The sequence below is a fragment of the Prionailurus viverrinus genome, chromosome A3, assembly GCF_022837055.1.
Source record: "Prionailurus viverrinus isolate Anna chromosome A3, UM_Priviv_1.0, whole genome shotgun sequence".
Classification (NCBI taxonomy): Eukaryota; Metazoa; Chordata; class Mammalia; order Carnivora; family Felidae; genus Prionailurus; species Prionailurus viverrinus.
Window position 1 is genome coordinate 93,148,532 of NC_062563.1, and position 21,660 is coordinate 93,170,191.

A 21,660-nucleotide genomic window follows, 5' to 3' on the forward strand; every position below is an offset into this window, starting at 1 on the left:
TATATATATAGACAGATGTAAATCTTACGTTAATTCTAGTTAGAACATTATTTCTCTATATTTGGGATCTTGGGATTTTTCTCCTATAGTGATGTCTAGTTTAGCTACTATGCTTCTTCAAATAATGTAGTAAGAAGGTCACATAGTGGAAAATATCCTTATGGTATGTGTATTTGAAAAGGGTTTTGTTACCTTATACTCATGTAAAAGTTCAGGCTTCAGAAACTGTCCCCTCAGTACTCTCCTGGGAGGAAGGGAAGTGAAGATGGGGCTGGTTTCTAGTTGCCAGATCTGTTAGTCCTTTGGGAATGGTGGAGAGAGGAGAAGGTCATCTCAGCAAGCCCACCTCATTGCTGAGAGGTTTAGTTTCTGTATTTACAACAGTCATTCTGTCATCTTTTCTGGTGTTACCACAGACCTACATTCTCAGGAGCCACCTCTGTACTTCCCACTTCCCACCTATTTTTTTAAGCTATAAATCCAAGAATTACAAGAATTCCAGCTACCTCAACTTCCTCATGCTCAATGGGCAAAGGCCCTCCAAATGGAATGTTGACCATGGGTCTCCCTCAACATGGTCACTCTTCTTCTCTCCAGTCTTTGATTCTCTAAAGTAGGAGCTTGGGGAAAAAATTGATCCCTTGTATTCTGTATTGAATTCTGCTACATAATGATTCATTTTGGCGATGATAGTAATTCATGTTGACTAGGAGTTCTCTTCATATCTTGTCCCATCTCTACTGCATTTGGCAGTAAATTGTTAGTGTTTGGCATGTAGATTAAACTAATTCAAACAGCAATGCAGGGTTTTTACCCTCTATTTTTTTAACGATTTATGTTAAAATTAATAGAATTAAGTCTTTCCAGAAATGCCCCAGAAATATTTCACACATTTGACACATCTGTGAGGAAATTTCTCCTGCAATCTCATAAGTCAGAAGGAAATTTATTATATTTCACTGATTAGCTAGGTAAGCAGTCTTTTTCATTTGTTAGTTACTAGATTATTTTACTGTCCTCAGGAAGTTTTACTTAATAGAAGGACAAAACTTTCATATAGGAAGTGTAGATGTACTTATGAGATCATTGAAAAAGGACTCCTAAATGTGTTCATTTTGCATCTGAATATGTTACCTAAATAATTGTCTAGAATGTTGTATTAGCTGTCGGTTGCTGTTGTAACAAATTATCACAGACATAACATCTTAAATGACACAAATTTAATATCTTATAATTCTGTAGGTCAGAGGTCAAACACAAATCTCACTGGGTTAAAATCAAGGTGTTGTCAAGGTTTAGTTTTAGTTTCCTTTTTGGAAACTCTAGGCAAGATTCTGTTTCTTTGCCTATTCCAGAGGCTGCCCCCATTCTCTAGCTCAGGGACCCTCTGTCCAGCTTCAAAGCCAGTAACAGTAGCTTCTCACTGGTCCTGCTTTCTTCTCTGGGCATCTTCTCTGGGCATCTTCTCTGGGCATTGCTGGGAAGGATTCTTTAACTTTGAGAACCAACATGGCGAGATGGAACCCACCTAGATAATCCAGAGTACTCTCCCTGTTGCCAGGTCCTTAAGTTAATCACATCTGCAAAGTCCCTTTTGTCATGTAACATGTGTAACATACACACAGATTCCAGGGATTGGAATGTTGACAAGTATGAATTTTTACAAAAAGCAGTATAAAAAAACTCTTACAAGTAACTTGATCAATCTGTCTTTTAGACCATTATAAATGCATTTCAGATCATTTTCTGAAACAAAGTGTTAACTTGGAGTTTATGGAATGTTATGATCTCCTCAGTAGAAGAAGGTGGGGCCTTTCATCACAGATAACATCTGCCCAGGAAACCCATAGTAGTATTCTAGGGTCATTTGTAGATAATTCTGTTTCTTGGTAGGGCCCTCCAAAGTTGTTGATATCTAAAATGCTGCATTTCTCAGTAGGAAAAACCCTGGTGTTTAATATTCCATATAAATCTTTGTTCTACCAGGCAACATAAGACCTCAGAGGTGCCGGGTGGACTCTGATGGGGTTGAGCATGTCATGGTCCTTCAGACAGACTTAGTCCTTTAGGCAAAAGAAACCCTGGGAGCTTCTTTGGCTCCCCTGTTGGATGCAGTGGTTTCTGGACATTTAATGATCAATGATCAACAGACTCTGTAGCCTACCTCATGTTTTGTTTCCTATGATTACATTTTGCACACAGGCACCTTTTAATTTGGTAGCCAGATTGGGAGGAATGTCTCCTTATCTTAAAGTCTCTCTGCAGGATTAACCCTTCTTCAATGCTTCCCTCCAAAGCTCAGGACCTGAGGACCCCCAAACCTGAAGGACACACATGCCTGCCAAGCCCTTTCTTGCCATGCCACGTCTTCACTGCTTTCTCCCCACATCCTCACTGCACATACCCACTGTCAGGCACATGTTCATCTTCTGCCTCCTGCTTATTTTCTCAAAGTGGCTTACACAGCAGATGTTCCAGTAAATGTTTTCAACTTTGTCTCTTCACAATTCTGCTACAAAATAGGAACTGTACACATGCTATTGCCCTTCAGATTTTCAAAGAGAAAGCTCTTCACAGCTCCCTTTCCACCTCATTGGAAACTGCCCCCCCTCCTGGACACAGGTGTAACTTATTAGAAGAGTGTGTCCCATTATGCTTCTCTCATCAGCAACTTTCTCCACTTCTAGGTGCCTTTCTCTACAGCCTGACTACTGCATAATTCTTTTCTAATTTCAGATTATTTCTGCCTCTTCTGACCCAACAGCATGACTAACAGCACAGTTTGCATACCTGTCCTTTTCATCCCAGAAGTATTCTTAGTCCTGAAAACTTATCACCCAGCTTGGGAAAATGGCATTACAAGGTCAGATATCATGAAAAAAATAAAAGCTCATTACATTAAGTGAGCATCTCTATTGATTTTATTATAATAATTTCTGCGATAATGATCATCTGATCATACACATGCATTTTATAAACCTAATATAATATTTTAATAATACCCAATCCAGTAAGTGTTAAGTTATTGACATGCAGTCACTTGTTCATTCTACCAATATTTCTTGAGCACCTAGTACATGCCAACTTTTTATTAGGCACAGAAGGCAGATACCACCAAGTCATTTTCATCTTGTGTTTCCAGAGCCTAATACCCTGCTCAGCATACAAACAACATCCATTCCGTGTGTGTACAATATCCTTGGAGAACCAAAGAAGCAGCTAAATAAAGGAGCTCTTCTGTTTGTCATCGAAGGGCAATATACTACAGCAGTATACATTACAACTTTCTAATTCAGACAAACCTGAGATCACATTCAGATTTTGGCATGCAGTGGCTGCATGCCCATGAAGCAGACGATCATCTCTAAATCTCAGTTTTTTCATCTATCCGTATTTTTGCAAGATCAAATGAGGCAAATCTGTAAAATCATTCCACTAGTGCTGGGCATCGAGTGTGCATGGCATACGTTTTAGTTCTTGAGCTCCTAGTTTTGTTATCACTCCTGTGACAGGCACAAGGTTAAGCGCCAAAGGCCAGCAGAGGCACAGAGAGGGAATAACTGCACAAGCTTCCCAATGTGAAAATTCAGAAAGTGACCCCCAGAAAATTCAGGAAACATCCTTCTATACAAAGAGTGGGTGAAGTTCTAAAATAAGACGGCTGAGGACATAATGTTCATGACAAGTATGGCTCATGTTAGGCAGAGAGGTGTTAGGTAAGGCACTGATGGTAAACCAACCAATTATTTAGAACCTTTGCTCATGTGGCTGTTCTGTGCAGTGAAACCTGGCCTTTGCTGAGATGGTTTACTGAGAAAGCCATCTGTAACTGTGGCTGGGTCACCGTGTTCAGGGTCAGAGCCAGTATGGTTGCTGGGTTTCATCTGCACTTGAACTAAAAAGCTTTTGACTCATAAAGTATTAAGCAGATCAAATCAGGAACTACTTTTACCCTGATGCTAATGGCAGCCACCTTACTCAACTGACATATCAGACCCTCTTCCTCAAATGTTCTCTTTTCATACATTGAGGGTGGGATTGTCAAACAAAATATGAAATTCCCAGGCAAATTTGAATTTCATCAGAACAGTGGCAAATATTTTAGTAGTCTCAAATTCATCTCAAATATTGCATTGGAGATACTTATATTTATCCAAAGTTAAAATTTAACAGGGTATACAATTTTTTGTTTTTGCTTTGTTTTTTTGTTAAATCTGGCAATCCTAAATGAGGGAGATTCTCCTTGGGCCGTTTGCTTCTTACCATTACAAAAGACATTAATGATACCCCTTTCAAGCCATTGTCATTAGAAGAAAACAAGGATAAGTGTGGCCACAAAAATGCCTCATGGAAACCATTTAATTTATCGGAAGTTTTTTTTTTTCAACGTTTATTTATTTTTGGGACAGAGAGAGACAGAGCATGAACGGGGGAGGGGCAGAGAGAGAGGGAGACACAGAATCAGAAACAGGCTCCAGGCTCTGAGCCATCAGCCCAGAGCCTGACGCGGGCCTCGAACTCACGGACCGCGAGATCGTGACCTGGCTGAAGTCGGACGCTTAACCGACTGTGCCACCCAGGCGCCCCTGAAGTTTTAAAAAGAAAGTTCCAGAGTGATTCTTGTGCAGAAAAACTTTGGAAAACTCTCTAGCGTGTGATTAAATGAGTTAATGTTTTAAGGTGTATTATTTCTAATAACTTTTATAAGAACCCTTATGATAACTACAATTGTTATTTCCACTTTACAGATAACAACATTGAGGCTGAGATATTTTAAATCAGTTGATTTCCCTAAAGTTGGGATTCAAGCCCAGGTTTTAAGGATTGGAGTATGCACTCATAAGCACCATACTATTTTGTCTTCAATTAATGTAACTTATGATATAATATCTCAAATTATATTCAAAAATAAGAAATCACACCTCTTTCTCCTATCTCAAAAAATGCTTGGCTCACTTATCTAAGTTCATCAACCAATAAAAGTCAGATGACACCATGTCCCAAATATTATAATATGTACACTAGAAAATGCTCCAAATTGGCTTCTCCTTTATCAAGCACATCTTCTTTTATTTTCACAAGTAATTTAAAACTGTAATAATGCCCCAATTAACCCTCCACTCTCATTTGTTCTTATAGTGACAATTCTCCTACCTATGCTTAGTCCTGTTTGGACCGTGCCCAGTGGACCACTCTTGCCATCACGCAGTAGTGAGTAATCATTCTAATACCAAATTGCTCACATCTCCCACATTTCTGATGTTCCAGTGAATCAACATGACACGTATCACGTACAAATATCGACGCATCAGCCCTGTGCTCACAGAAATTCTAAAATATGATCAAATCTCAGACTAGTTTCCTAACAGCTCTCTTGAGGATATATCATTCATTATTCTGTTCATCTCTCTTATTTAAAAGCTTTTATTTCCCCTTTGGCTTCTGTCTTTCTGGCATTTCAGTGCTAGATTGATGTGGACTCTGTAGAAAGGAAACAGTCTTAATTCTTTTATTGTCAGAGATCCCCATAATTTGAATAGGCAACCTCCCTGCTCTAATAGTCTTGAGAACTTGGAAAAGTCCCCAGACTTTTGTATCCTAGGGCTGTTTCTAATGGTTCTTCCTTTAGCTGTGACCTTGTATCAAGTGATCTTCTAAAAATTATGTTTATCCTTGGCTTTGGAAATTTGCTACTCCAAAGACAGTACAACATATTATTCCAATTGCATTTTTCTCCTGTGGCATACCCTTCTATTTTTTCTCAGTTGCTGTGTCAGTTACTCATCCCAAGAGGAAAAGAAAACTTTGAATTCTAAACACAGTGCTGCCCATTGCTTGGACCCACCAAGTTAGATTATTCCACTAAAGTTTTGCAGGTCATGTTTCCCTGTTCCTGGAAATAAAGCCTTAGCTCTATCAAGGCTTTCTCTCTGAGTAGGAGTCTGCCTGAATGGGTTCGGCTGTCTTGTGATATGAGTCTGCCCCAAATTCCAAAATGAAACCTTTTTCCTGCCCAGCCAGATTCTATCTTCTAATTTCTCCATTCCTTATGTGAGATAATGTCTGCAAGAAATGCAGTTAGTGGCAATACCAGCTTGAATTCTAGGAGAAACTTTCCCAGCCTCAAAGCAAGTATCTCATCCTCATCAAAGGAAGATTCTTTTAGGGACATGTAGGCTATTTCTCAAGGGAAAATGCTATGTCAGCAGATTGAATGTTATTACCAGTAATTCAGGTAGGGCTTAGCCCCCCCAGGTTCCAGTTCATTGCATATTTTTTTAATCTGCTGAGCTATGCAAGACTGTATTTGGTTGAGGAAATAATTATATTCCAACTGAAGCTGAAAATATAATTAATGATAATATTATGACCTATTATATTTAACACTACTAACATTCCATTATGGAATTGGGTCTTTAGGAAACTTATTTCAGAATTACAAAAAAATTGTTTATACTTGTTTATAAAATGATACATGTGGGGCGCCTGGGTGGCTCAGTCGGTTAAGTGTCCGACTTCAGCTCAGGTCACGATCTCGCGGTCGATGAGTTCGAGCCCCGCGTCAGGCTCTGGGCTGATGGCTCAGAGCCTGGAGCCTGTTTCCGATTCTGTGTCTCCCTCTCTCTCTGCCCCTCCCCCATTCATGCTCTGTCTCTCTCCCCAAAATAAATACACATTAAAAAAAATTAAAAAAAATGATACATGAAAAACTCATATTAACTTTGAATTCCTCCTGAATCCCCATATGATATCAATAAAAGATTTTTAAGGCATAATATCATAAAGAAAAAAGAAAGGAATTAAAAACAACATTTTAGAAGCTAAACACAGAACAATGAGTGGTACCTGATTTAGCTTAATAGCCAAAGTGCAAGAATCTAGAAATCACCAAAAAGCCTAAGATATTGTCAGCAATAAGTCCTCTGGAAGTCAGAGTGAAGATGAGACTAAAAACAGAAGAATCCCAATCTGGAGCAGAACTGGAAGTTAAACAAGATATGAGGGCAGGTAATGGAAGTTGGCTATTGTCGATAGGGGATATTCTAAATAAAAGATAAATAAGATTGCCAGCCCAACTCTGTGCTGCTGCAGGACTGTTCTTTCTCTTTCTGGTGGAAGAGGGGAAACTGGGCAAGAGTATAGAAGGCACAGTTGGCAGTAGGTATATGTACACAAAAGAAAGGAATTTTGTGAATGTACATCAGATGGTGAGGCCAGCAGCCCTCTTCCCCCTCTCATATCCCCAATATCCTCAGCCAGGTGGGCAGCCTCCTGGCAGGATATTAGAAAGGTCCTCTTGAGGAATCTGATTAGCCCCAGAAGAAAGATGTAAGGAAACTGCTAGCAGATAGGCTTTAACAAAACTGTCCAGAGAGATGATCTCTTGGAGAAACTCCTATCATAGTCCATATTTATGGCACTTCAATGAGCTTTCTAGATAGAAACAAAACAACCAAGGATCAACAGCATATGGGGAAAACTTCTAACATGAAATTTGGAGGTTCAAAGAGGAAACCAAAAATTGGAGGAAACTTGAGTGCCTGAGTGGCTCAGTAGGTTGAGCGTCTGACTGTTGATTTCAGCTAGGGTCATGATCTCACACTTTGTGGAATTGAGCCTCTGCAATGACAGTGCAGAGCCCGCTTGGAATCCTCTCTCTCCTTTCTCTCTGCCCCTCCCACATATGCGTGCATGTTGTCTCTCTCTCTCTCTCAAATAAATATTTAAAAATTTATTCTAATATAAATGTAATATACATTTTAAATAAATATAAATATACTCATAATACATCTCTATGTCTACATATATCTAGCATTAATATATAAAACTAAACATACAGAATGTTTTTATATAAGAAAAAAGGACTGACAAATGAAAAATCACCATGAAAAATGGGTGTAGGGCACTCAAATTCAGAGTTTAAGAGTATTATCTGCCCTTTGAATACCCATTCAATTCAACTGCCTCCTCCCCTTAATTATTGTTTGAGATTAACAGGGTTAATTTCTTCCTCTGGGTCCCTCATTTATAGCATAAAGGTAATGGACTTTACTTGTTATCATTGTTCTGTGGATTAAACCAGAAATGAATGTAAAGTTTGAGTATGACCTTTGTCACATATGAGATACTCAGCACTTATAGCTATTATTATTATAGTATTATTACTATTAGTTTGTAGTGTACAACAAAAGCAAATTTAATCAACATATCATTACCAGTATGAAAATCTATGCTGCCTATACATATGAGTAAATTTCTGACCACAAGTGAGAGAAATCACAGATTCTCCCGGAAGAACGGAGGCGCGTGCATTCTGAGACCAGGAGAGGTCCTACTCACTGCCATCTCTCCGTTGCTCAACGAGTGGTGTTGCACTGAATTCATAAACCTTCAGAGCAGGAAGGACTGGAAAACACAGAAAATACATGTACAAGTTCTAAAGAACAGATGGAGCATGTAGGAGAACTCCACGGCTCCGCGGGGAGCTTCGGTCTGTCCTCGCTGACTCTGCTTTCACTCTCCACTCCTCTCGAGAGCGTAGCGCAAGTGTGTGTTCAAGGATATTCAGCTCCTCACGGAGTCTTCTATTTCTCCAGGTCCTCCTCAGGTGCTCAGCAGCACAGTTGCAGGTAAACCGAATGAGATGATATGGATGAAGCACAACAGATCCGATCAGTATTAAGGATAAAAACAAAACATACAAAAAAATATAACTCAAAGGAAAGGTCCCAGTGCAGCAGAATCAGAAATTACTACCTAAAGCACAGCAATAGCTACAGCCAAATGAATTCTCCTTGAGTTGAGGTGATGTTTTTTTCCCCTGCTGGCATTGTTACTGGGTTTGGCTGACCCTGTGCTTAGCCCATGCTGCTTAGGTGCATTAGCCTGCTGCTACTGTCTCCTGCTCTCCAGAGGTGGCAGTCTTGGAGAAGTAAAACCACTTGACACAATTTGATAAAACAAAGCACACTGTTCCCTTTCTCAACGTTTCAGGACCTGAAGCCAGGCACGTTTTAAACAGGTTGACCTGTTCTATTATGTGCTCTTTTTCCTAGTCTTTCTGTTTGTATTGTAAAAGATGGGTGTATACATTACACGTGACCATTTATGTAAGTATATTCATATCAATTATATATATATATATATATATATATATATATATATATCTCCATTCAAGCACAGGAAAGCATCCCTGTTACAGAATACAGTTGAAATGGATGCAAATTTTGTTGCAAAGAAACAGAATTAACAGGTGGGTGTTTAACATTTCAAAGAAGTTCCCCCCCACCCCGCCCCCGATAGATGTGTCCATGCTAGGACTTGCTCTTTTAATAAATAATAAGCTTTTCACCACTAAAGGTAAAGACAGACAGTGGTATTATGGGGGAAAATGATGCATTAGAAGAGAGTTTAGACTATATATATACATACATAAATATATATATATATGTGTGTGTGTATATATATATATGTATATATATATACACACACACATATATATATATATGTCCATTCTAAGAGTTCCCTGTTGTGTCAGATACCAATTTGAGAAATAAAAGGTACATTGTAATTTCAAATGTGATTGATACTCAAGTAAGGACATTATCCACAGTATTTTATTATTTGTTTTCAAGGTGAATTATATTTTAAGCTTACACAGTTCCATCTTCCACTGCTTTGTGTAACAAACATAATGTTACATTTCCTGAATTCCAAAGAAGAAAAAAACCTCTATTCCCTCTAGATTGCCAGCTTATTCTTTTCAAGGAACTGATTTAATTCTTTTACTTCCCAAAATAAAAGCAATAGTCCTGAACTCCTTGGTCACAGGGACTTTTCACCATTCAGTTGTGTCTTCTTCTCCAGCCACACATGCCTACTGCCCTTAGTTCCCCCTTCACTGCCTTTTTCCTTATTTTGATTCTATGTGTTTTAGCCACCGAGCTAGATATTTTATACAGATTATCACAATACAAAATCTTCAAAATACAATTTTAATCTTAAATTTCACCTCAGATTTGTCCGATTTGTTTTGAGAGAGAGAGAGAGAGTATGTGCACTAGTGGAGGATGGGGGCAGAGAAAGAGAGAGAGAGAGAGAGGAGAGAGAGAGAGAGAATCTTAAGCAGGCTCCCCACTCAATGCAGAGCTCCATGCAGGGCTCAATCCCAAGACCCTGGCATCATGACCTAAGCTGAAATCGAGTCAGACGCTCAATGAACCGAGCCACCCAGACACTGCAGATTTGTCCAAATTTTTGTATGTACTATTGTGTGTCTCTCTTATACTTCATGATTTCTAAGATACCCTGGGAATTTTAGATTTTTCCACTTTGATGTTGTTAGCACATAGGGTGGGTATATGAAAAGTAAAGAAAGCATTATTTTAGAAAATCACAATTGTAGTTATTGGCAAGCATTTAATATAATAGATGCTCATTCAGAAATGAAGAAGAAAAGTCACAGAACATTTTAAAGGCTATTAGTAATCTGGCCCCAATGACATCACCTGCAGCCACATGGCAGCACCTAATGATAAAAACTTTTAAAAGCTCTCTGCTAGGCATTTCCATGCCACACAACATCCCAGAACTGAGACAGTCAAGATTTTATATTAACAGACGAGTGCAATTCAGTGTTAAGATAAAGTTAGAACTGTTGAGGCTAATGGACTATTTTCAGGAATAAACCTGCAAAGGCCTTGGTCATACATCTTTGCATTGCTCCAGGGTCTACATGGAGAGAGAGAAAAACAACCAGGCTGCAGGCCCAGACGCATTTTACAGTTGTGCCCATTAACTCTTGGAGAGGATACAGACACACCACCTAATGATAGCAATTTCCAGTCAATCTAGCAAAAGACATGACCTGTTCTGGGTTTCCTGGAGGTTATAAGAACATTGACTAATTTATTGAGCCAATATAATAAGATAACCAGATGGAGAAGCTAATGGGCTGAGACACCGACAGTTAAGCATTATTTGCTAACACTGGTATAGAGGAGAGGAGAGTATATTATAGACCAGTACTTACCTTTTAATTAAAATAATACTGTTTTCAGCATTATTTTAACATAGCAGTCAGGCAGCATGGACTCAGACTACCAGACTTGTTTTTTTTTTTCTTTTAGCCTCTTTTGGGATGACTGCTTGAGCAAAGTCAAGACAACCCGACTGATACAGGATATTTCATTGGTTGTTATTTGATTGCTCATTTGACCCTACCAAGCTAATATTTAAAAGAATAAGAAACAATGTAGCAATTGTCACAAAAACAAGAAGACTGAAAACTGAAAATAAATCTTTAAGGATTATTCAGGACAATCTCAACATCCCATCTCTGATACCTTCTAACAGTTATTCTGTAAATCACTGAGATTGAAAATCTCCCCTTCAAGTTTCTGTTTTTAAGAACTTCTCACTTGTTGAAATAACAAGACTGCCTTAAGCAAATCCATTTCAGTGGCCCAGTACTCTTCTACATCCAATTCTATGGTGACTATTACAAGCAATCTAGAAAAAAGCTTTCTTATCATCTTATACCCAGAATACGACTGACTACATGTGTCTTAGGGATTTCTCTTGTACCTCAAAGCCTTAAAGGTATCTTCGTATCTCCCTCCCTTTATTGAGCTTTTCTTTCATCTTGATCTATGATCTTGCTGCAAATTTTTAATTTGGACAAATGAAACACATGTTAGCCCAGTTTGCCAACTTATTCCGTCCACCATTGTTTTTCCTTTGTGGGCTCCATTCAGTTATTTTTAACTCATTCTGTCTCTCTGCCCCTACTTTTACTGCTTTCCTCTTTCCTGTCCCTCAGTTATCCCTTCATTTCTTCCTTGTCCCATCTTTGTCTCTCTTTTTCATCTTGGTTTTTTTTTTTCTTTCACTCTTTTGAATTTACTGTTTGGTCACTCTCATTTCAATACTTCTGCATATTTTGCGTCATAGTGTTGATTTTAATTTTATTTTTCTGGCTTTAAACTTTGAAAGACATAAACACACTAGTAAGATCAGTGACAACAAATACACACACACATACACAAAATTTAAAAAGCCTTCCTTCCTTCTTCCTTCCCTCCTTCTTCACAGAAGTAGACAGAAAGAAAGTGGCAATAGCCAGTCTGAGTTAACTAAAAGTTTGGCCCACTAAATGGTATCTGTAAGAATAAATTATATTTGAGGAAAAGAGACTTTTAAAGACTTCTTTTAAATGGACTGTTTTCTTTCTTTACTCCTTCAGTGTGGGAGAAAATGTTCCACTACAGGTACTTTAAATAACAAAATCATATTACATTTTGTGTGTGGTCTATGCTGCCACTACTGTACTGATTTGCCCTCCACAAATTTTCTGTAAGGAATCTGTAAAATACACTCTTCCTGAAGTTCTGGATCATGAGGCATTAACTCTCCTTGAGGAAACTGATCTATCAGCCCCCAAGTCACTTTGCACCCTCTGAAGATTTTTAAGCCTGATATGAAGTCTTCATCTCCACACTCAGTTTTGCTGGCCATCTGTTAACTCTGTCATAGGAGAAGATGCTAATCCCTTGCACAACTCAGTTTCTCCATGTGAAAATGGAGAAAATAAGATTACTTACTTCAGAGGCTTATTGAATAAGACAATGGCAGAATAAGTAATTTGGACCAAAATTTCTGATGAGGGCCACTATAAAGGCTATACACAATATTTTAAAAATCCGCATGAGAGCATCAAAAAACTAACAAGTTGGGGAATTATTATTGAGCCAAGATCCAGGAGTGGTAGACAGAGACTTAGGGAATTGATCCCAGTAGGCCGGCTCTTCCCTTTGGAGACATTTGCTGATATCAGAGGAAACGGTTGAGACTTGGCAGCTTATAAACACTTTAGAGATTGTCATGTGGCAAGGGAGACAGGAATTGGAATTTCAAGTTCACCTACCTGGGGATGTGGTCTTGGAGAACACCCCTTCATTTAGGGTGAGGATCAGCAGGGGCTCACACCAGGCGTAAGAAAGAACTGAAAATTAACATTCCATGCAGGGTACTCCAGTTCAAAATAATCTCTATCCGAACACATGAAATTGGATTAAGGTGATCACATCGTGATAATGCCTCCAGGTGTTTGGCAGAAGATGATCATATTAAAAAATATAGACAAACGTGTAGGTTTAAGTCACAGACATGATCTCAAAGAAGATCTTAAATGTGGGATTTTACGGGTAACAGCTGCCAGGATAATAACTAAATGGCGTCACAAGGAGATTAAGTCATTTTCCCTCTTTTTTCCTTTTTATTATTATTTTTTTAAATGAAATTATAAAACAGTTGCAAAGGAGCTGCAGAGAGAGGCCAAACATGTGCTTTCTCTTTTCCCACGTCCCTGAGCTAGAGGGAAAAAGACGTTTTAGCTGGAGAAGTTAGTGAGATCATACCAACCAAATGCCATTGATAGAAAGTTCATGAAAAATCTGAGGTGAAGGAAATGTCTGTCTTCTTATCATGGCCAATACTTGGTTAATTTTAGAATGTACCATCTGCCACAGACGAATAGGTTATCTTCTCTAGCCTAGGAGTTGGCTCAAAGTCAGATTTCAGTGAATGCTTTTTTACATAATGTTGATTTATAGATATTTCATTTGTGTAATGAAACACTTATTAGCACAGTAAAGGAGATAATATCTATAAACATACCAGCACAGTGCTCAATCCTTCAGATGACTTTGGTAATTTAGGCAAAATGTGAAGTTGAATGTCACTGAGCTTTCCGTTTTTAAAAATTTTATTGAACCTTGATACAGTTTGTTTTCAAAATTGAAAATCAAGTTAATTTTATTAATATTTGACTTACCCACTTTATCATCATAGTCATGTTTTATAAGCAACTTATTAAAATATTTTCCAGATTTGTCTTGTCTATTAATTGGCATGGTATTTGAACTTAGGAAGTGTCAAGGTTAAGTACCTTACCTAGATATAGAAATAGAATGACAAAGTATGACAGCAGGAATTGTATATGATATGCCCTTCCACTCAATCATGTGTAGCATGTCACTTCTCGTCCAACTTATCATGAAAGCCATTGAATGTATCAGACAGGACATATATTTGACTGCTGGAATGATGGACGTCTCTGAATGTGTAGTCCTGGCTTGATGGGAGAAGATTATGAATGTGTGGCATCGAGGGCAGGTTCCCAGCAGTGAAAACGGAATTTCTACCTGACGCTGCACGAGGGTTCTGGGATAGTTGCCCTGTATGATGGCTGACAGTTTGCATGTGTTTTAACTCTGGCAATCAGTCAACCTGCTCTTGATAGGTAATTGCCAGCAGGAACCTAATTTTTCCACATCAATTGTCACACATGTCTCTAATATTCTTATTCACTATTAACTAGATTGACGATGTTGTTTCAGACAAGAATAGGAAAAGGAAGGAAAGGTTTCACTTTCTTCCTAGAAAGACCCAACAGTTCAGCTAAATTGTATAAGTAAAAAGCTAACAAATCTTTGGAGCATGTACTTAAGATGAAAATAAATGACGATGTCCAATGTCTCATTCATGCATTGATCAGTATGAAATTGCTAATAATACATTATGTTGATGTGCGTGAAGTCACGTTATTTTAACTCCTGGAGCAGAGAGCCATGAATGCATTTTGAAAGTAGGAGCTTTTAGTAACTGCTTGATGTGGCTAGATTGTCTTTCTATTCTCTTTATTTTAAATATATTTTAAGCTAAAATAAATTACTTATTTTCTAATTATGAAAATAATACATATGTAAGACAGCCTGGAAACAAGACAATAATTGATATAATGAAGAAAATACAAATTACTAATAATCTATCATAAAATAACTTCTGATATATGTATTTATATATATATATATATATAAACATATGTTATTATACATTGTTGCTCTAATGGATGTTTAATATTCATTTCACCAATTCTGTATTGCACTTTTGGATTTTTTGTAGTTTTAAATTTTTAAAAAATATTTATTTATTTTGAGAGAGAGAGGGAGGGAGGGAGGGAGGGGCAGAGAGAGAGAGGGAGACAGGAACCAAAGTGGGGGCTCTATCTCCCAGGAACCGTGAGATCATAACCTGAGCCAAAATCCAGAGTTAAACCCTTAACCAACTGAGGGACTAAATTTTTATAAATTACACATTAACATATAGTCTTGAGATTATATATATGAAGATAAATTTATTATTTTTTATGAAAAATAACAAAAAGGAATTGCTGGAATAAAGGATATATGATTTTAGACTTTTTTTATATCTAATTTCTCAGAATTTAAACTCCTAATAGTAGAATAAGAATTTCCACTTTCTCACACCAAAGGGTATTTTTTTTTTCTTTGACAAGTTAATAAGTTAAGAAACAAACAAGATTATCTTTGCTGTTTGTCTTAGACTTGATTTGATTACTGATGGATCAAACATGTGTTTATTGGGCATTTTTATTTCTTGTGTTTGCATTTGTGTGTGAATGTGTGTGTAAAATGGCTGTTTAAAAAATATTGACTGTCTTTCTTATATCTTGACCATCTTTCTTATATTTTTCTATGTAATTTACTTTTTAAAATTTTTATTTTGAGGTAATTATAGATTCATGGATCTATAATTCATGAATTATACTCTGTATAGAGTTCTTGTGTAAACTTCACTTTGTTTTCCCACTATTCACATCTTACATCATGATAACCAATATTAAAACCAGGAAATTGACATTGGTACAATGTGTGTTTTTAGTTATACTATGTGTGTGTATATATATATATACATATATATATACTGTATATATATATGTATACACACACATGCATATACATATCTATTTGTATATATACATTTATACACACTTACAGTATTCTGTTGGGTCTGTTTCTGGGATTTTCAAGTTTTAGTAACCTCTAGTACTTCTATTTTTATTGAAGTGTTTGTCTTGCAAGATATGCATAGACCAGTGTTCATGCAATGCTCATACATTTATCGTAAACTAAATTCCTAGGTATTTTATAAGCTGCATCCTCTCATTTCACCCTGATGGTCTCTTGGTAGGTAATATCACTGGAAGGACCTCTAATCACTTGCACCAAATCAAGGCTGAAGCAAAGGAGTGTTTCCCAGTTATCCCCAGTGGGAACAAAACAGCCTTCCCCAGGCAACAGGCATTAGAGGAGTTCAGGGGACTAGTCCTCTGCCTCCCTAGAGCTCCTGCCTCTCAAGGGGACTCTTACCAGGTACAGCTGGCAAAGACAATGGCCCAGTGGGGAGTCTGGCTCTTACTACACAGCACAGGGGTCTGTCTCCTGTTTCTCTTGTCACTGCCCAGCAATTAGGTGGTGTTTCTCTAGAGAGCCCTCCATCCACACTCTTCACAGAAGCTATATATAACCTCCACCTTTATTCTCAAACCTCCCATTCTGAACCGTCAGTCTCAGCAAAGAGAAACTCTTAACTCTTAACCCCCTTAACTTCTTACCATCTCACCTATCAAATGACCTGAATCTGTAATCATCTACTTTTTCTTTTCCTTATAATAAAAGAGTTGTCCCTCCTCTTTATAGCTTATTTCTCAACCTATGCTCTTGTTTGCTTGGAGACCTTACCCTATTGATTTTTTTTTTTAATGATTATTTATTTATTTTGAGAGAGAGAGAGACTATGCACACATGCAAGTCAGGGAGGGGCAGAGGAGGGGAGAGAGAGAGAAAAAATCCAGTCTCCACGCTATCACAGAGCCCGAAGCCATGGGGACTGGATCTCCAGAACCATGAGATCATGACCTGAGATGAAATCAAGAGTTAGCACCCAGCTGACCCCTCCAGGTGTCCCTCCACTCTTTGATTTCTTTAATTAAAGTTTCTATCTTTTGCTTCTTTTCCTCCAAGTTTTTCCAGCTTCTTCCATCTTAAAAAAAGAAAAATCCAGTTCTCACATGTCACATCAAGTCGAAGTTCTCTGTGGTTATGTAACATTTCTAATTATTCATTTATTTATTGGTGTTTTCCGACTAGCTCTGTCAGGACACTGTCCATTATATTGATCTTTTCAAATAACCAGTGCCATAATCTTAAATTTTTATGTTTTCCAATGCATCCATTGTGTTTGTGTTACACTTTCTATTTTTAAAGCTTCCCCCCCCCCCCTATATTTTTAGTTATAGTCTTTTGGAATCTAAGTCTTGTTCTTTCTTATCATTTATTTAATTGGAGATGGAATTTTTTAGTTACTGCTTCTTGTTTCATAATGAAAGTGTTTGTGGCTACTATTTTCATCTGATTTTACCTTGAGTTGCATTTCATATGGTTTGATATATGGTCTTGTCATCTTCTTTCTTTCTTTAAAGCCTGCAATTGCAGTTTTTATTTCTCTTTGAATCAAAGTTATTAGGAATAGTGCTTTTGGTTTCCAAGTAGTTTGCTTATTTCAGTTTATTTCATTATTACTTTCTGGAATCATCTAGTGGAAGTCAGATAATGTGATCGCCATAAGATATTCTTTGTTACCTCACTATTTAAAGACATTCACGGTCATTTGAAAACAGTATATATTCTCTGTAGGATATAGCATTTAATGGAACTATTAAAGCAACATTGTTATTAAAGATAATATTCTATCCTTGGTTTTTCTAATTTACTTTTTCCGTTTTGAATTTGTCAAGGCTAACAGAGCTAAGTTAAAGTTTTCCACTAGAATTGGTATTGCGGCAATAACTTCTTGCTTCTAATGCTATATATCTAATTGTATAAATGCCTATGACAAAACATCTTCACACTGGAGTGAAATTTTAATCAAAATAATATAATCCTCTTTATCTAAGTTCTTCACCTGGATTACTAACTTGCCCATTAATATTGATTTGGTAATATGGTTTGCCTGATATGGTTTTGCTAATCCATTTACAGTTATTTTTTGACAGATTGTCTCATAATTACCATATAGATTCATTTTGTGTTTTGACCCCTTTTTTGAGAATTATATTTTAATAAAAATTTACTTACCCACATATTTATTAAATAGCTATCCTTTTTGGAATATTGCAAAATTCAAAAGTTACACATTGATATTGGTGAAAAAATAAATCTGTATCCCTCCCCTGTCTCCCAGGTACCCATTTACTGTTCTCAGAAATGACATTTTTACCATATATCATATCTGAAATGAATGGTCCACCAACTTACATACACTTACACATGTATTTTTTTTGTCAAACAAATGACAGCACATTTTTCAGGTTTCCCTGATATATTTTACTTAGCCCAACGACTATACATAATCTCTATCTATTCATATACAACTATGCTATTTTTTTTTTAGTGACTACAAAATATGTCACTGGTTTCCTGTATCATAATTTCTGCCAATCTTCTTTCTTTTACTTCACATGTCTAGCTTCCAGTAAGATTCTTCTTTTTTTAGTGAATATGAATTTTGGTCTGATTAATAAATCTGGAAATAATAATTAACATTGGTTAAAACTAACACATGCACAGGAATAATATAAATGCATTTTGAAATTTGTACTCTGTTGTACCAAGCTACATAATTGCATAATCAAATTACTCTTATATTATGTACATTGACGTATTGACTTATTGATGAATGGGCATGGAGATTTCTCACAGCAACACTTATTTCTTCAGGTTCTTTCATGACACAGGTGGGACCCTTGCCTTCATCAGGTCAAGACGCACAAGAGATAAAACATAACACCACTCGCATACAAACACATGTATCTCCATTCTCAGACATACTCACTATTTGTGTTACTGCCACAGAATTGTGCTCTATGGATAAAATGATTGCGATCAATTTTATTTAGTTAATTCCCGTATAAAATAACTAAGCATGTATCTATAATTACAGATAATGCATTTTCAAGTATATTCTGGCAGAATCAAACTTCTTTTTAAATTAGGCTCCATGAGACCCGAATTCTGGGCAATACAGTTTTACAAATCTGATTATTAGAAGAATTTGCACAGATTAGCATCTAGCTCCATATCCCCTATCCTCACATTTCTAAGGCCAAGTGCTATAAGATGTATTCACTTTGTGATTTGATTGCTGGCTCTATACCTTCATCTGTGAGTCAGCAGAAGGGTAGCAGGAGTATTCCTGGAAGGCATTCCTCCTCTGGGGCAAAAAGCTGTAATTTAATTATACACAGAGGTGACTGTTAAACACATAAATATATCCATCTAAACTCAAAGTATGTGTATTGACTAAAAATGTTCTTCTTTGCCCAGATACTCTTAATCTTTTTGGTACTATAGACCTCTTTGGCAATCTGAAGCCTATGGACTTTTCAGAATAAGAGCATCAAATAGTATGATAATATTATAAAATAAATCAATTATATTGAAATATATAAACTAATAACGTTGTAATATATTGACATATTGTGTATTATTGCATTAAATAAAAAGACCTACCACTGTGACTTAAAATAGTGATGAACAAATGATATACTGAGTTAGCTATTATAACTCTATAATCATATAAAATATATGTAATTTCAGTTAGGGAAAAATAATCACAGATACTGTCCATTTACTGTGGTTTAATGCTTCAATTCATAGGTAAGGGAAATGCTAAGTCAGTGAACATAAAAATGTACTTTTTCATCCCGATTCTCTTGTACATTCTGAGTTCAGTTTATTTATCTGTATGTTAAGACCTCATGACAGATCCAAATTGTCCATGGCCACTCCAAAGCCACTAGGAGAGGAAGGATAATGGACAGGAAGTTGTAATGAAACAATACAGTGATTTAATCAATTGCATCTAATCACTGCATTTACAGAATTCAGTGGTCATGAGGACACATTGTTAGAAGTCCTCTCTAGACAAGGCCCATGAAAATGTGGAAACGTGAAGCTTAAGGTCTGTTTTGTTTCTTGATAAATTTATCTCCATTTGGCTTCAGGGTAAATCCATCTGTGCATTATATTTATATTTTATTTCCCTAAATCTTAGTTTTTAACACTGTACTTTTACATTTCACAGTGGGAAAGGGCTTTAATTCTTTAAATTCTTCTATTTATTTTAACTTAATGGCAATTTCTGTATGCTCATTCTCACTGAGGTATGCATAGACCTGTCTAATAGGAAGCTGAAGTAAACCAAAAGATTTGTTAGTTGAATTTTGTGCCGTTTAGTCCTGAATAAGGAACATGAGAATGGTTCAGAATCTTTGCAATTTTATTTCACCAATGAAGAAATTAGCAGTGCATACAATCTTGTTGGGAACTCCAAGTAGAAATTGTCAAGGAAAGGAGTGTACTTTTTCCATTAACTAAAAGCTTTCCCATCGTTGCTGGGTTAGCCAAAGAGAGATAGGGCTCAGCATCCTTTACTAACTCATACAACTGACAACATAAATGGCCCCTTGTGATAAACTGAATTACTGCTCATCCATAATTGGTGCCTCTCAATGCAATGCCCTTTCCAAGAGGAAGATTATATATACATCCTCACACTGTTGAAATCAGGTCTTTCCATGTGACTTGCATCAGGCCAGTGGTTGTCAAATAGGAGCAATTTTGCCACCAATGGACATTTATCAGCAGCTGGAGACAATTTTGGTTGTCATAACTAGGGGAGGGATTATTATTGGTATTGTGTGGCTAGAGGCCAAGAATGCTATTAATACATTCTACAGTGCACAGGACAACTCTCCACAACAGAGAATTATCTAGCCCAAGATGTCAATAGTGCCCACTTCAGGAAAACCTGCTTTAGGCAATAAAATGTGAAAATAAATGATGTTTCTCCTTCCAGGCAGAAGGCTTGAGAGTAATTAGTTATTATGTTCTCTGATAATATTCCTGAGAGAAGTTGTTCCATCAACCCGGCTTCTACAGTAAAAACAACATAGGACCATAAACATTTGTGAAGCATCTGATAGCTTACCCTACTTGCAAGCTAACGATTTCAGTCTCTCGCTGTTTTAGAGTGGAAGACTCAAAACTCTTGAGTCAGAGGGGAAAAAAAAATCATCACTCAGACTCCAGGCAAGCAGCATGAACATCCTTTTTCATGTCAGTTCATCTTGTCTCCCAATTCCTATGGGAGTGACATGGAGGCGTTCAGGTCGAAGAGCACATGGACGGGAACCCTGAGTTAGGGAACTCAAAATTTTTATAATGGATGGAAACAAACCCATGACCCTTGCCCTGGAAGGAAAAGTTAACTATTAAGCTGAACCCTAGACAAGAGCTCCCTTTGCTTCAGAGGGAGAAACTATCTCTATCTTTCTAGGCTATTCACCGTAGAAACTACTTTGAAAAGATAGTCCAGAGCAAATTCCAGCAGTGCCTCTTCTCATAAGACATTCATAAATGTGAGAGAACCACAAGATTATGTTCCAAAACGAGGAGAGTACCAGTAAAGATACACTGGATCTACAGCATGAGTTAAAAATAAACTTGTGATATAAGCTACTGTGATTTGGGCCACTCTCTTCTTTTCTTTTTTTATTGTTTATTTATTTTTAAGAAAGGGAGAGACAATGAGAGAGATAGAGAGACAGAGAGAGAGAGAGAGAGACAGAGAGAGAGAACAAGTAGGGGAGGGTCAGAGAGAGAGATGGAGACACAGAATCCATCTGAAGCAGGCTCCAGGATCTGAGCTGTCAGCATAGAGCCCACGCAGGGCTCA